Source organism: Artemia sp. Qi Xiang Cuo, chromosome 10, assembly GCF_049724085.1.
Source record: "Artemia sp. Qi Xiang Cuo chromosome 10, ASM4972408v1, whole genome shotgun sequence".
Taxonomy (NCBI): domain Eukaryota; kingdom Metazoa; phylum Arthropoda; class Branchiopoda; order Anostraca; family Artemiidae; genus Artemia; species Artemia sp. Qi Xiang Cuo.
Window position 1 is genome coordinate 72,579,278 of NC_142803.1, and position 14,233 is coordinate 72,593,510.

The window sequence follows — 14,233 nt, forward strand, 5'->3', positions numbered from 1 at the left end:
GATTACGATTTCCCCAAACGCATTCAATTAAAGTTTTGAGATAGCTATTTTGTTCAACGTAGTTGAAACTTCTGGGAATTATGCATTTGAGGATGACAAACCCCCGAGAGCTCCGAGAGCAAAGGTTGTAAGTTATGCCCTGGGTGCAAATGAGGTTTTTATAGATAGCGTTGTCGTAGAAACTTCGAAGGGGCTCTTTCAATTGGAAATTGAGAGGGCTGGTGCGCTTTTTAATAGTCAAAAGTGATTGGAGGGTAACTAACCCTCCTCTCACGCTCACCATTTCCCTAAAAACATCCAATCAAAATTTTCAGATAGCCATTTTGTTCAACGTAGTTGAAAGGTCTGAAAATTATATCTTTGAACCCTCCCCCCGTAACCCTCAGGACAAGGGTTGCAAGTTATGCCTTTTGGCATTTAACGTTTTTATAGAAATTTTTGTCGTAGAACCTTCAAGAAGGGCTCATTTGATTGGAAATTGAGAGAACTAGTGCCCTTTTTATTAGTCAAAAGTTATCAGAGGGCAAATGTCACCCTCCAGGCCTATCATTTTCTAAAACAGTTCCAATCAAAATTTTGATATAGCTATTTTGTTAAGCCTATCAGAAAGGTCTGAAAATTATGTCTTTGAGGATAACAAATCCCCCCCCCAGCCCTCAGGGCAATGGTTGTAAGTTTTGTCCCTGGGACATATAGGGTTGTTATAGAAAGTGTGGTCATATAAACTTCAAAGAGGGCTCATTAGATTGGTAATCAGACACTCTAGTGCCCTTTTTAAGAGTCAAAGCGATCAGAGGGCAGCTACTCTCTCCCCCCTACACACACTTCATGTTGTCCTGAATTGCGTCTAATAGAAGTTTTGAGATAGCCATTCTATTCAAAATAGTTCTAAATATCATATAACACGGCTTTTGGGGCTGAAACAAACCCCAGAGACTAGGGGCAAGGGTTGTAAATTATGCCCAGGGGGTATGGTTCTTATGGAAGGGATGGTTGTTTAACTTCAGAAGAGGCTCACTCTTTCCACCTGAAAAAGGTTATGTCAATATAAAACGAACAGAAATTAATAAAAAAAACTTTTTAACTGACAATGCACATTTTTTCAGTAAATTCATAACGATAAATCAAAGTTCAAATAGGGATAAAATCCTTTTAATAGACAGTGATAATGATAACAGTGATAGAAATTCACAAAAATACCAGATATTTTGGTCACATATTCAGTGACCGTCATCAGTAATAAAAGTATTTTTATTTGAACTTTTATTTTTTATTTTTTTTATTTTTTTTGTACACAAATGAATGTGCATTGTCAGTTTAATACACATATACTGATATTTAGTAATCAAAATGTTAATATTATTTGACTTATTAAAGCTATAAAAGTAAAAACATTCATATTTTTTTTTTTTAGTAAAGTGCAAATTATGTTCTGCCCTTGGGAAGGCATAGGGGTTTTGAGCCCAACTTATGTTAATTTCTGCTCGTTTTGAGTTTGACTCGGTTATTTATTGTAATTTCTGTTGGTTTTGGGTTTCATTTATTTATCGATGCTGATTTGTGGTAGTTTCATGCTTGGTAGATTGTTGGATTTTATTTTTGCTTTGTTCTTACTTTTCTTTGTTCTTTACTTTTCTTTGAAAAACTTATTTTGTGGAAAAAGTTTTTTTTATTAATATCAAGCTAAAAGACTCCAATGAAATCTTTTCTTTGTAATATACATTATGTTTATGTTCATCAGGCTACCCTTTTTTCTACCATTATCACTTAAGTGTCAACTAATTTAAAATGTTATCACTTTAAATCCAATATTCAATCAGGTACTAAAGCACTGGATATCTTAGAGTAGGCAGAGTAGATCAAGGCCATACCCATAGAGAGGGGGTAGAGGCGGTTTTAACCCCCCCCCCCCCCCCCGAAATGTTTGTCTGACTCGTAAAAACGTAATAAAATTAGATATATATAATTTTTTTTTAGGTTTTTTGTGTAACTCCCCCCCCCCCCCGATTTTTTTTTTTTTTTTAGTAAAACCCCATCCGAAAAAAAAATCCTGGGTATGGCCTTGCAGTAGATACCCATTATATAATGGATCAAATTATCAAGAAACAACAAAGAAGAATATTATTAAAGCCATATACGGGTCCGTTGGGGCTGGGAGGAAGGGTCATCGTTAAGGTAACGAATATTTAGCTAGGGTAACAAACAGGGGCATAGCTCCAGTATTTTTTATGGGGGCAAGAGGGTCCATATCCTGATAGTCAAGGGGCACGGGCTATATAATAATTTCCTCTCCTTATTACTGGGAGATTGGCAACTTCCCCCTCCCCCCCACACAAAAAAAAACGACGCCCCTCGTAACAACCCGTTCTGGGAAAAAATAATACATTGAAACATGATGGCTCTTCACTATAGACAACGCTATTTTTTTGCTTCTGATATCTTTTCAGCATTGATGTTCGGTATGAAAATCTCTTTGAAACCAATCTTACGAGAAAATTGAATTTGTCTGGAGCTTATAAATGCAAATTCAGGGCAAAAGTTGTTTTTTTTTTATTTCGGCAAAAACAGTATTTAAAACAGTCGCACCAGTCCACGATAACAGAAAGGGGTACAGAATGTATTTCTAAAATCTAGGAGCAAACTTTGCTTATTTTTTGTCGTTTTTTTTGGGGGGGGGGGTAAAGGTGTAGAGCTGCGAAAAAAGAGAATATTCTTAATATAAGAGAAATAAGAATAAAAGTAAATAAGAAAATAAGAATTAAAATAAGAATAAAAAGAAAATAGCCTATTAATAAAGTAAAAGTAGTAGGCTACCATTATTTTAAATATTTTATGCTCCTTTTCAACATAATATTCGTTAGCCTAATAATTCACAGCCACGGACAGCCCCTGACAGAATAATAAATAGCCAAGAGTGAGAGAAATATTCCAAAATTGCAGGGTTCGTTGTCGAAGCTAATTTTAGTAATTTACTGGAAAGTATTCCCTTCCCTTTCGCCAAAGTTAGGGCTCTCCCTGATAGAAATTGGAAATTCCAAATCCTCCTGAAAATTAACATATGTAAATGCACGAAGAGTAAACACAAAATATAAAATGGTCAACTTTCATTAACATTAATTTTCAGGGAGATATCGGAAAGCCTAGTTTTTTTTCAGCGGAAACCCACAGATTGTACGGGTAGCAAAGGGACTTCTCCACAGCCACAGAGCTCTGGTACCTCTCCTCTAGCACTGTCCTACTGTGTAAAGCTATCGCTGCTTTGATCCCAAGTAGTTTCTCCGTGGGGAAAATTGACAATGCACATGGCATATGCTATCAAAACTAAGAAAAATCAGGAATGTTTTGAGACGCAAAGAGATCCCTGGAAGCATGCTTCGTTTATAGAGAGGCCTGATAAAAAGCCTCTCATTAAGTTTTTCTAGTTTGAGCAAAACAGGTGGCCAGACTGGATCAAAAAGTGGCCCTTTAATCCAACCAAGGTAAGTTAAAGTTCGAAGGATTGATTAATGACAAGATTTGGGGAAGGGGATTAACCTAGGATAAGGCTTAGATGTAGAACTTCATTTCCAGGTGAAGAGGGGGAGGAATTCGTTTAATGTGGAAATTAAAAGTTCAATTGCTTACCAAGGACAGACTCATATTCATCCGAGCAATAAAATAGTAAGCTATCTAATAAGTGAGATAGCTTGTTTTGGTTTGAATCAGAACACGAAGTCTTATTTTTAGCAGAAGTAAGGATACGTCTAGGAAACATGCACATGGCGGAGGGGAGTTTGACCTCTATTTCATCCCCTTTGAGATCTCGAAAAATTGAATTTATTCCTTTGGATAATGAGGAATTGGTTGAAAATGCAAATTAAAAGAAACTTACAAAATTCGGAAATTTTGCGATGCCAGGATATCAGCTATATACGTGTGTCTGGATGGTTTTAGGGGCACTTGCACCCCCAAGTAGATCAAAATTGTGTACTAATTACAGGGAAGAAGGGCAAATTTACTAGTTGGGAAGCCCCGATTTCTTTGGTGCCACATTTAGACTTTAAATCTTTATTCACTCCTGTACGTGCTGCCCAGGATAGACTTGTTTCAGCTTTAAAAGGGTGAACTATCAAATAAACAAGTCATTGTAATTTTCAATATGATTAGTTTCTTTTCCCCTCTTTTAAAACCGTGCTTTCTCCCATAAATTCCCCCTACTTCCAAAGAAAATTATATAAAAAGAATAAAAAGTCCATATTCATGCCTACAAATTTTGCAAGCGAATTGGTAAAGAAGTTTTAAAAGTCAATTTATCACAGGTGAGGCCACATCTTGATTGCCAGCATATGGCTGTCGACATTTCTTTCATGGTTGGTCAATTTTGGAACTATTGTGGAAATCCATTTCTTGGGCTATTTAAATACGTCCTGCAAGCCGGTCTTTTAATGTCATTTAATGTATGACGGTATTTAGGCTTAAGAATTTTGAAACATTTTAATCTTTAAAATCAGGAGTCGACGTCACAGCTAAGCCACTTACTCTTTGACAACTTCCTTGATATTGAAAATATGAGCTTATGATAAGTTTTCCCTATTTAATTCGCTTTTAACGGAACTTAGTTTCAATTTTTTCTCAATATCGATATTGTTTTTTAAGTGGGGGTTATTATCCAAAAAAGTAGACAAATAATATGAAATTTGGAATAGATTCATATATAGATTCCGGGACTGAGTGAATCGTAAAAGTCTTGCATTTTTGTGAGAACATTGGGTCTCAATTCCCCACCCCGTATTACGTACGCACCTGGAACCATCCTTAGATCAGTGTGAACAAATGTCACTACCCGGTTTCAGTGCGTTAATAAACTATCAACGCATGTATATACTATAAGGTGTAAAGCAAGTTATTTTTCTGTATAAGTAAGCAAGTACACACTCTTAAAGATTGAGTTTTTTTGCTTTGTAAGCATGGTAAACACACGTATGTGTAAATACACTTTGTACAAAATACAACAGTTGTGGTATGTATTTAGAAAAGTGTGTACTGACAATAGGAAGAACCCCAAAATTATTAGGGTGGCGTGGGAGCAAATTAAAAAAAAACAGAAGAACTCAAGGAAATTCTCGGAAGAATTGTAACAATTTTAAAATCTTATGGGCCACTTACCCAAGAGCCCCTCCCCTGTAGGCCTAATTACTTTTTTCGAGACTTTAAGACCAAGGACGTGAAAATGATGATTTTTTTTCTTTTTTTTTAACCTATTAAGCAGAAACTTACTGTTAAGTGGCTGTTTGAGTATCTATAAAAATTAGGAAAAATCAGGAATTAAATATTTAATAAAAAAATTAAAAAGACGTCCATATGAAGTTGTGCAGTTTTTGGTACTAGCGGGTACAAAATTAAAAAAAGAAATGTAGGTAAAAATCAGCAAGACATTATCTACAAACAAAGAACATCAGACGTCTTAGAAAGGTCTAGCTTTCTTTCGAATATTTTCTTGTCTTTGGGAATCGACAGATTGTTAATGTTAAAATTTTTACAAATGAAAAGCGCTCTCATTTTTAACTAATCAGTTTTGCTTATTTATTTTAATGGTTCAACAAAAATGGCAACACTGCTGAAAATGTGTTTTTGTCTTAAAAACTTCATAATTTCGAGAAAAACAAAAGGGAATTCCTAGAAAATAACGATAGGTCGGGGGGTAAGACGTTTTTTTTATGTTTCTTGAACTTCAAAGGTTAACATTTTAGGTCAAATCTTATTCTAAGGATTTTGATGCATTTTTTAATATATTGAATTTTTAAGCGGTACTACTCTGATTAGGATTTGGAAATCAATGGCTGGCTCGCATGTAGAAGTGTTTCATGAGGATAAGTGTAAAGAATAGGAAATTATGTAAAAATGTAAAATATAGGAGAAAAAATAAATTTACAAACGAAAAAACAGAAATCAGACAATGAATTGGAGGGACTGATACCCAAAAGGGCTGAGAAATCGGGTGAAATTACAAATTCTTGGAGGTTTCAAAGCCCCTTCCTCAACGTACATACTTGATTAATTGATTACACGACAAAGCTTGAATAAGCTTTATAATTTTGGAAAGGGCCTAGGTTGCTTAGCGGGTCCAGTGTATTCCCTTTCGGAAAATTTCCTCAGAAAAGCTCCCACTCCCCTTGGAAAATTGCCAACCAATGGAAAATTCCTGTATCCGGGAAATACTTCTAACACATCAATCGTTCCGATCCTGGGAAAACTTTTCCTGATTTCCGCAAAATAAGAAAAATCACACTCCCGAAAAGGTAAATGATCATGAAAATTACAGCATTAGATTCAGCATATTAAAGAACCCTATTGTGGAGGGCTTGAAGCTCCTATCTACAAAACTGCGTACTTCTATCATAGGGTAACTCTTCTACAGTTGCCACTAATTTCATATTTTCAAATTATTTTCTTTAACCTTTATCTTATCCCGCTATGATAACTCAACCCACCCCTATAAATAAACACGAAAAATGGTTAGTATGAATCAAAATAAAAAAATAAATGCAATGGGATATTCCAAAAGACATTTTCTGCCTATATTTTGCAATATAAGTAGAATATACCGAAATTCTTTCTTTTCTTCATTATATTTATTTTTCATACGTTTTCTTTGGCAGTTCAATTTTGTATGCAGGGGGAAGTTTCCTGGGAATATTTTCCAAGAGGGAGAGATTTTCCGGGGGATGGAGTTTTCTAGGGGGATTTTACAGGTGCAAATTTTTCGCAGAGGCTGCTCACTTTCTCTTGGCTGTTCAATTTTGCTCGTGGAGGTCATTTTACACGACCGGGGGAATTTTCCATGGGGAGAATACGGATAACACCGTTGTAGCTATAGTCTGTAGTGCCGTATGTTTATGTGTCTGAATGGTTTTTGCACAAAAAAAGGAGGATTCTCTTATATATTATATTTGTAATGGACCAAATAAATTACACTGCAAAGGTGTAATTCCGGTGTAGTATTACAGATTTCGGTGTAATATTGTAAATTCCAGTGTAATTCCGGCGTAATATTTCAAATTCTGGTGTAATTCTGGTGTAATTTTGTAGATTCCAATGTAATTCCGGTGTAATATTGAAAATTCCGATGTAATTCCGTTTTATTTTTTTTATTTCGGTATAATTTTGTGAATTCCAGCATAAAATTATAAATTTCAGTATAATTCCGGAGTAATTTTGTAAATTTTGGTGTAATGTTGTAATTTCCGGTGTAATTTTGTAAATTCCGATATAGTTTTGTTATTTCCAGTGTAATTACGGTGTAATATTTGTAATGGATCAAACAAATAGTCTAAAATATTTGTAATAATGCCAGACTTAACACATTCATATGTAAATAGACTGTGACCCGCAATTCTAAATAACACACATATTTCTAAGACATTGAGTTTAAAGTTCGAACATTTCAGTAACTATTTTCCATCTGCCCATTTAAAAGGGTGTTAATTAAACTGATCTTTGATGCTCCTTGTGCAAAATTTTGTTTGATTTTTTGCAAGATTTTTTTCTGAAGAGTGAGTTTCACAATATTGAAAAGAAAATACGGATTAGTTCCCAAGCCTAACAGTCTCACAGTAATCCTCGGAAGACTGAAATCAATGTTTCTTTTATGAAGGGTTTAAAGCAAATTATAAGGTTAAAATGAGAGAGCCAAGATTAGCTTTTCCTCTTTTTGAAACTTCATTTCCCTGGAACGATCTAATATTTTTTCTGAAAAAAAAATTCTACAATAAAGAAGAGAAGAGATGCAAACGATGATTGCTTTCCAAGTGGAACAGTACCACGGTACTCCTCAGAAGGTAATTTTTGAACTCTTTTATGAAGGGCTTAAATCAAATTATATTGTTAAATGTTATTGTTGGAATTGCTGTTTCCTCTTTCTGAAACATTCTCTCCTTGAAAATATTTGCCCTCACTAAACAAGGTTCAGTATGAAACTATTTAATATTAAAAGTGTCAGGATTAGTGGGATAGCTGGCGCCACAAATCTGGCTATAAGAATGATACAGCCATATTTGAAAATTTACTTAAATTTTTTGACTGTATAGAGAACACCTTTTGATAATGATGTAGTTTTCTTTTACTAAAAGAAAAAACAAATTTTAATAAGGCCAATTAATACCGTCTTCTACCACTGATCAGATTTTAAGCGTCTGTACTTAGGGAAGAAAAAACTTGAAAAGGTACCACTGCAATGGATGACGTCAATGTTTCAGAGAATATAGAATTTTAGCTGGTTGAAATTAGAGCGTTGGAGCGGGCAAAGGCCCCTTTTACTATATATTTGACACTTTTTTATGATTTTGGGGGTCTTCATATCTATTTTAGTCTCAAATGTGCAATCAACGAGCTCAGACTTACCATTGACGAGTAAAAAAATTTGTAATATATGTCTGTAAGTGGGCACGTCTTTGGGGTTAGAGTTGGAGGGTACATGGACCCGAGGGCTCTAATTCAGGTGTTTTGATTAAGTATATTGAAAGTTCTTCCATAATTGTGATTCCAACAAGATCTGACGTGTCCACAGTTTGTAAATTGTGTACTAAAAATATTTGGATTCTCGATGTTAACTCAGCAGAAATAGCCTCAGATTTGCAATCAGCAAGCTCAAGATTGTTTTAGGCCATTTATTTTTTGGGGGGATATATTGTAATTTTTATCTTGGCCAGATTTATCTTTTCTCCTTTTTATCTTTGGAAAAAAATAAACTTGGGAACATTCGAATCCTAGAAAAAGAAGCTTTTAGAGACCTCTCAAATGCTTCTTTCGTGAGAGAAAACATTTCTTGTTTCCGAGACCGCTCAATCTTTAAAGGTGTGTATCACTAAACAATAGCAAATAGGATACAGTTTTCTAATTTGAGTAGAAATGACAACACTATCCTGTGCCAAGATTAAGAAAACTGGCTCATCTTGGCTAGTAAAACATGATGTATCTAGAGAAAAAGGTTAAACAAATTGTTTTGACCCCGATCAGTAAATGTACCAGGACAGATTAACTGAGTTGGCGTGGGCATGTCTTCTGAAAGGACAAAATTTGCGTTTTCAGAGTGGTTTTGCTAAAGAGTACACGAGGCAGTAAGAGAGATGCTGATTAACCCTTTTAAGGGGATTATCCCTAGATTCTGATGCTTAGAAAATTTGTGTGCCTACCAATTAAATCGCATAGAATCTAATCAACTCGCATAAACAATTTAAGCATATTGTACAGTGGCGTCAATGTCTAGAAGTATAGTCAGAGGGGGTCAAGATGTAGTTCCTAACATTTAGGACTGGTCAATTTTGTACTTTTTTCTATTTTCAGTGAAAATAATCAAAAAAAGAATTTTTTAATGAAAATACTGAAAAGTGATTTTAAAATCTATGGATGCAAATATCTAACCCCCCCACTATTTAACACCCTTGGTATCTTCTAAATTTCAAATCAATACACAGCGTGGGATTTAATTTATAATTCCTTATAGCCTTTGTGAACCCCCTGGGAGTCGGTTATAGCATTAGTGTTAAAGGGGTGGGACAAAATAAGAGTTTTTGCCACTATGGTAGCGTTAGATTACTTAGGTTTGAGTCGAGATTATATTTTAGACATACCCACAAAAAGTAGGTGGAATTTTTAATCTAATACGAAATTACTTTAAATTTAATCAATCAATCAATATCTTTATTGCCCAAAAATAAACACCCAAGGCTTCAATATGGAGTAGATGAACGAAAAACAAAACAAAAAACAAAACAACAAAAAATAAAATAAAAAGAAGAACACACTCACGAAGAACACGAAGAACACTATACTACCGAGAATAACACATAGCAGGATGGAGGCTGTTTATCCTATCAAACCTAGAAAAATTAGAACGGTTTATTAAGTAATACGCATTACGTATACGCATTACGCATTACGCATACGCATTACGCATTATGATGATTATTAAAACGAGCAGTTTAGTAGAATGCTAATATGGAATTTGCTGGGGTATATAGCAATTACCATGCTATTTGCTCGGGTATATAGCAATTACCATGTTATTCTGGTCCTTTATGTTCCTTCCTATGATATTCTGGGCCTTTACGTTCATTCCTATGTTATTCTGGTACTTTACGTTCCTTCCTATGCTATTCTAGGCCTTCCTATGGTATTCTGGGCCTTTACGTTCCTTCCTATGATATTCTGGGCCTTCGTTATACTATGTTCCGTCTTGTACTTGTTACATAACATGTTATGAAGGAGTTATCCCAATTTACAGCTTAGTGTTAACTGACAGACTTCCAAATACGAACATTTTGAAAAGCAGACAAAAAATCAGACATTATAATCAGAATTATTTGATTAACATTTAAAAAGGGGTAATGAGATATATGATCTGTATAATACACAAGTGATGTTTGATAAGTATTGTCAATTTAAAATAGGATCTAACGTCCCCTTCGTCCCCCCCCCCCCATTTATGAGGGCCGGGGGGGGAGGAGTCAAATTAGGAGGCCCCAAGGAGTTATTAACACGGGTAAATTTTTTATAAATTTGAAAAATGCCTAATGACGAATCGGAAATGGTTGATTAACATTTGCAAAAAAAAGGGGTAATGGGCTTTGCGAATTGGAGGAGATGGGGTGGTTATGCACTGTATAATACACAAGTGATGTTTTGGAGAGTATTGTCAATTTAAATAGGATCTAACGTTCCCCGGGGGTTTAGTTAAATTGGGTTGAGTTGCACGAAGGTTCAGTAGTACGAGAGTTCAGTAGTACGGGGGGTTCAGTTGTACAGGTTTTCGGTTATACAGGGGTTCAGTTACATGGAGGGTTCAGTTGAACGAGGGGGGGGATTTGCAATTTGGAGGAGATGGGGTGATAGTGCACTGTATAATACACAAGTGATTTTGGATAGTATTGTCAATTTAAAATAGTTTAGAAATAAAAAAAATAACAAAAAAGGACTGAAAAGTGTTGTGAGTGAGAGGGACTCCATGAACGGTTGAGAGGCACGAGAGTTCAGTTAAAGGGGGGGTACAGCTACATGGAGGTTTAGTTAAATGGGGATCAAGTTGCATGAGGGGTTCAGTAGCACGAGGGTTCAGTAGCACGGGGAATCAGTTATACAGGGGTTCAGTTACATGGGGGGAGGGGGGAATTGTTACCTGATTCTTTTATTCTAACTTAACTTGTAGGAATAGGACTTCATTCCATTGGCTAAATCAGTTTATTCATCTATAATGGTGAACAAAAAGACTATTAATTCTCCGTATTCTTCTTCTTCTTCTGATCATGCGCCCATGCCTCCCATGCCTCCTTCTCACTCGGGATCAGTTGACGTCTTAATATCCGATAGAAGTTGCATATTCCACTCGTTCTCCACACCTCGTAATATCCGTCATGAGTGATATAGTGGGAGTCATCGATCTTAGGTTCCCGATCTAGAAATGAAAATTAAAAGGCTTAAAATATATGGAATTTGTATAAGCTGTAATGGACAAAAATACGTTAAAAGACGGTTCCCGTGAAATTATTGCAGTTTTCTTTTAAAATGAACGATTTTCAATGCGAAGATTTGTTATCGTTAGGGATAGTTTGCTACTTCTGACAGAAAATTTTTATCACAATAAAAAAATTGTTACTTCTAAGAAAAAATTTAGCATATTCTACAGAAAACTTGCTAGTTCAAAAAGAGAACTTGTTACCATAATTTTCTGAGCTGAATTTCTTAGCCATTCATAGGTATGTGTTGTCTGAAACCTATGATTTGAGATGGTTAATTTGCTATTATTGACTTTTCAGAGCTAGGTTTCTTAGCCTTTCATAGATGTGTGCTGTCAGAAAATTATTATTTGGGATTTTTAGTTTGCTTTTTGGACTTTTCAGAGCTAGGATTCTTAGTCGCTCATAGTTGTTTGTTGTCTGAAACCTGTAGTTTGGGATGAGTAGTTTGCCATTTCAGGCTTTTCTTAGCTAATTTGTCTTAGCATTTCGTAGGTTCTTGTTGTCTGAAACTTATGATTTGTGGTGTCTAATTTTCTATTTCCAATTTTTCATTGCCAGATTTCTTAGCATTTCATAGATGTGTATTGTCTGAAACGTTTGATTTGGAGTGGGTGGTTTGCTATTTTTTGACCTTTCTTAGCCGATTTTCTGAGCCTTTTATAGGGGTTTGTTGACTGAAGGCTATGATCTGGGATGGGTAGCTTGCTATTTTTGACTTTTCTAAGCAGGATTTCTTAGTCTCTCATAGGTGTGTATTTTCAGAAAATTATGATTTGGGATGTGTAGTTTGCTTTTAGGACTTTTCAGAGCTATGATTCTTAGTCTCTCATTGGCGTTTGTTGTCTGAAACTTCTAGTTTGGGATGAATAGTTTGCCGAGAAGTTAACTTTAGCATACTATGGTTTTATGGCCTGAAACCATGAAATAGAATAGTTAATTATCTGTTTAGGGTTTTCAGACCTAGGTTTTTTAGATTTTCGTGCGTGCTCGACTCCTGGGGTTTATTATTTGAGAAGTTAACTTTAGTATTTTGAGGTTTTATGTGCCTGAAATCATGAATTAGAATTTTTAATTAGCTGTTTAAGTTTTTAGACAAAGGTTTTTCGATGTTCATGGGTGTTGGGTTCCTGGAGGATTTAATGACTCCTCCTCTCAATGAATTCAGATGGTTTTAGGACTCGTCCCCTTAGCCATAACTCCATTTAACCTTGAGCGAAGATATAAAAGTTTGATGAAGTATTTTTATGCTCAAATACATTCTACATTTTCTACTTTCTACATTAAAAACTTCCAAGATAATAAGACAGCATGACACAGATTTTACCAGTTAACGAAAGGTCATTGAATCCTCCCCGTACTGACTTCCCATGGTTTTATGACTCCTTCCCACACTGAATTCAGATGGTTTTAAAACTCATCTCACTAGCCATAACTCCATTAACCTTTAGCGAAGGTATAATTGTTTGATGAAGAATTTCTCCACTTAACAACTGCGTTAATAGCCTCCAAGATGATTGGACTGTATGACACCAAATTTATCAGTTTGAAAAAATCATCTGTTGATGTTCTATGCGAATGGGATTTTTTTTTATTGTATGTTGATCTCAAAGAAATTGACCGTTATCATTGGATAGTGAACTATAATCTGTTTGAGTATGATAAAAGCTTGTGGAGTACTAAATTACGTTTTACAAACAGACTGGGATTATATGATCGAGTGATTACACCACTTAATAATGCTGGTCAGGAACTGAGAAATGTTCAGGAGGAAGTCAGTGAAATTTGCAGCTTTTTAGGAGTTGGAGCACTCTACTCAAAGGGCAATGTACCTACAGATAAAGTTTTAATTCAAAAGTTTGACCCTAGGATTCCACTTTTCAATCTAGAAGAGTTTAAGTGTCCTAAATTTGAAGGGGGTTATCACCGCCCTGAAGACGAGGTTAGGTTCTTCGCACAGTGGATACCTAAGAACATACCTGATCGTGATAAATCCATAAGACATGTTAAAAACTATTCTATATCATAGGACCATCGTTTGTGGATGTTTAAGTGTGAACTCTAAGTACTATTTTTATGTAAACGTTTGTTGTTGTTTTTTTTTTCTCAAAAAAAAAATCTGTTAATAAATTTAAGCAATAAATATCTTTAATCTTAACCCGTCTTTATTATTTAGAATAGTTATATTTTAAACAAGTAAAAAAATCTTCACCGAAATCGACTCTTTGATACACATTGCAGAAATTTCATCGAAGATACTATGAAAAAATTGTAAGTAAGTAAGTAACAAATCCTTTCTTGAAGTAACCTCTTGGATATAAACTCTTAATTATTTTTACGACTTAGATATACGATGTAGAAATTTGATTCAAGAAATTATGGAAAAATTCTCAGTAAGTAACAATTTCTTTCTTGAAGTCAACTCTTGGATGCACAATACGGAAATTTCATTCAAGAAATTATTAAAATATTTGTAAGTAAGTATCAAACTATTTTTTGAATGCACCTCTTGAGTATACATTACAGATACTTCATTCATAAAATTATAAAAAAAATCGCAAGTACGTAACTTTTTTTTCCCTTTATAACGAACACTTTTCACTTAGCTACACGATATAGAAATTTAATTCTCAGTAAGAAATTATGAGAAAATTCTCAGTAAGTAACAATTTCTTTCTTGAAGTCAACTCTTGGATACACAATCTGGAAATTTCATTTAAGAAATTATGAAAATATTTGTAAGT

The 14,233-nt window shown here is 34.8% G+C and overlaps 1 protein-coding gene across 1 annotated transcript in view; it reads left to right on the top strand.

Moving 5' to 3' along the window:
- Positions 1-3,383: 3,383 nt before the first annotated feature.
- LOC148948142 (secretin receptor-like) overlaps positions 3,384-14,233 on the top strand; it is a 374,147-nt gene continuing 363,297 nt past the window's right edge. The window contains exon 1 of the mRNA XM_089096116.1: positions 3,384-3,479. The gene's annotated coding sequence lies outside the window, so the exon portion shown is untranslated. The remainder of the gene's footprint in view (positions 3,480-14,233) is intronic.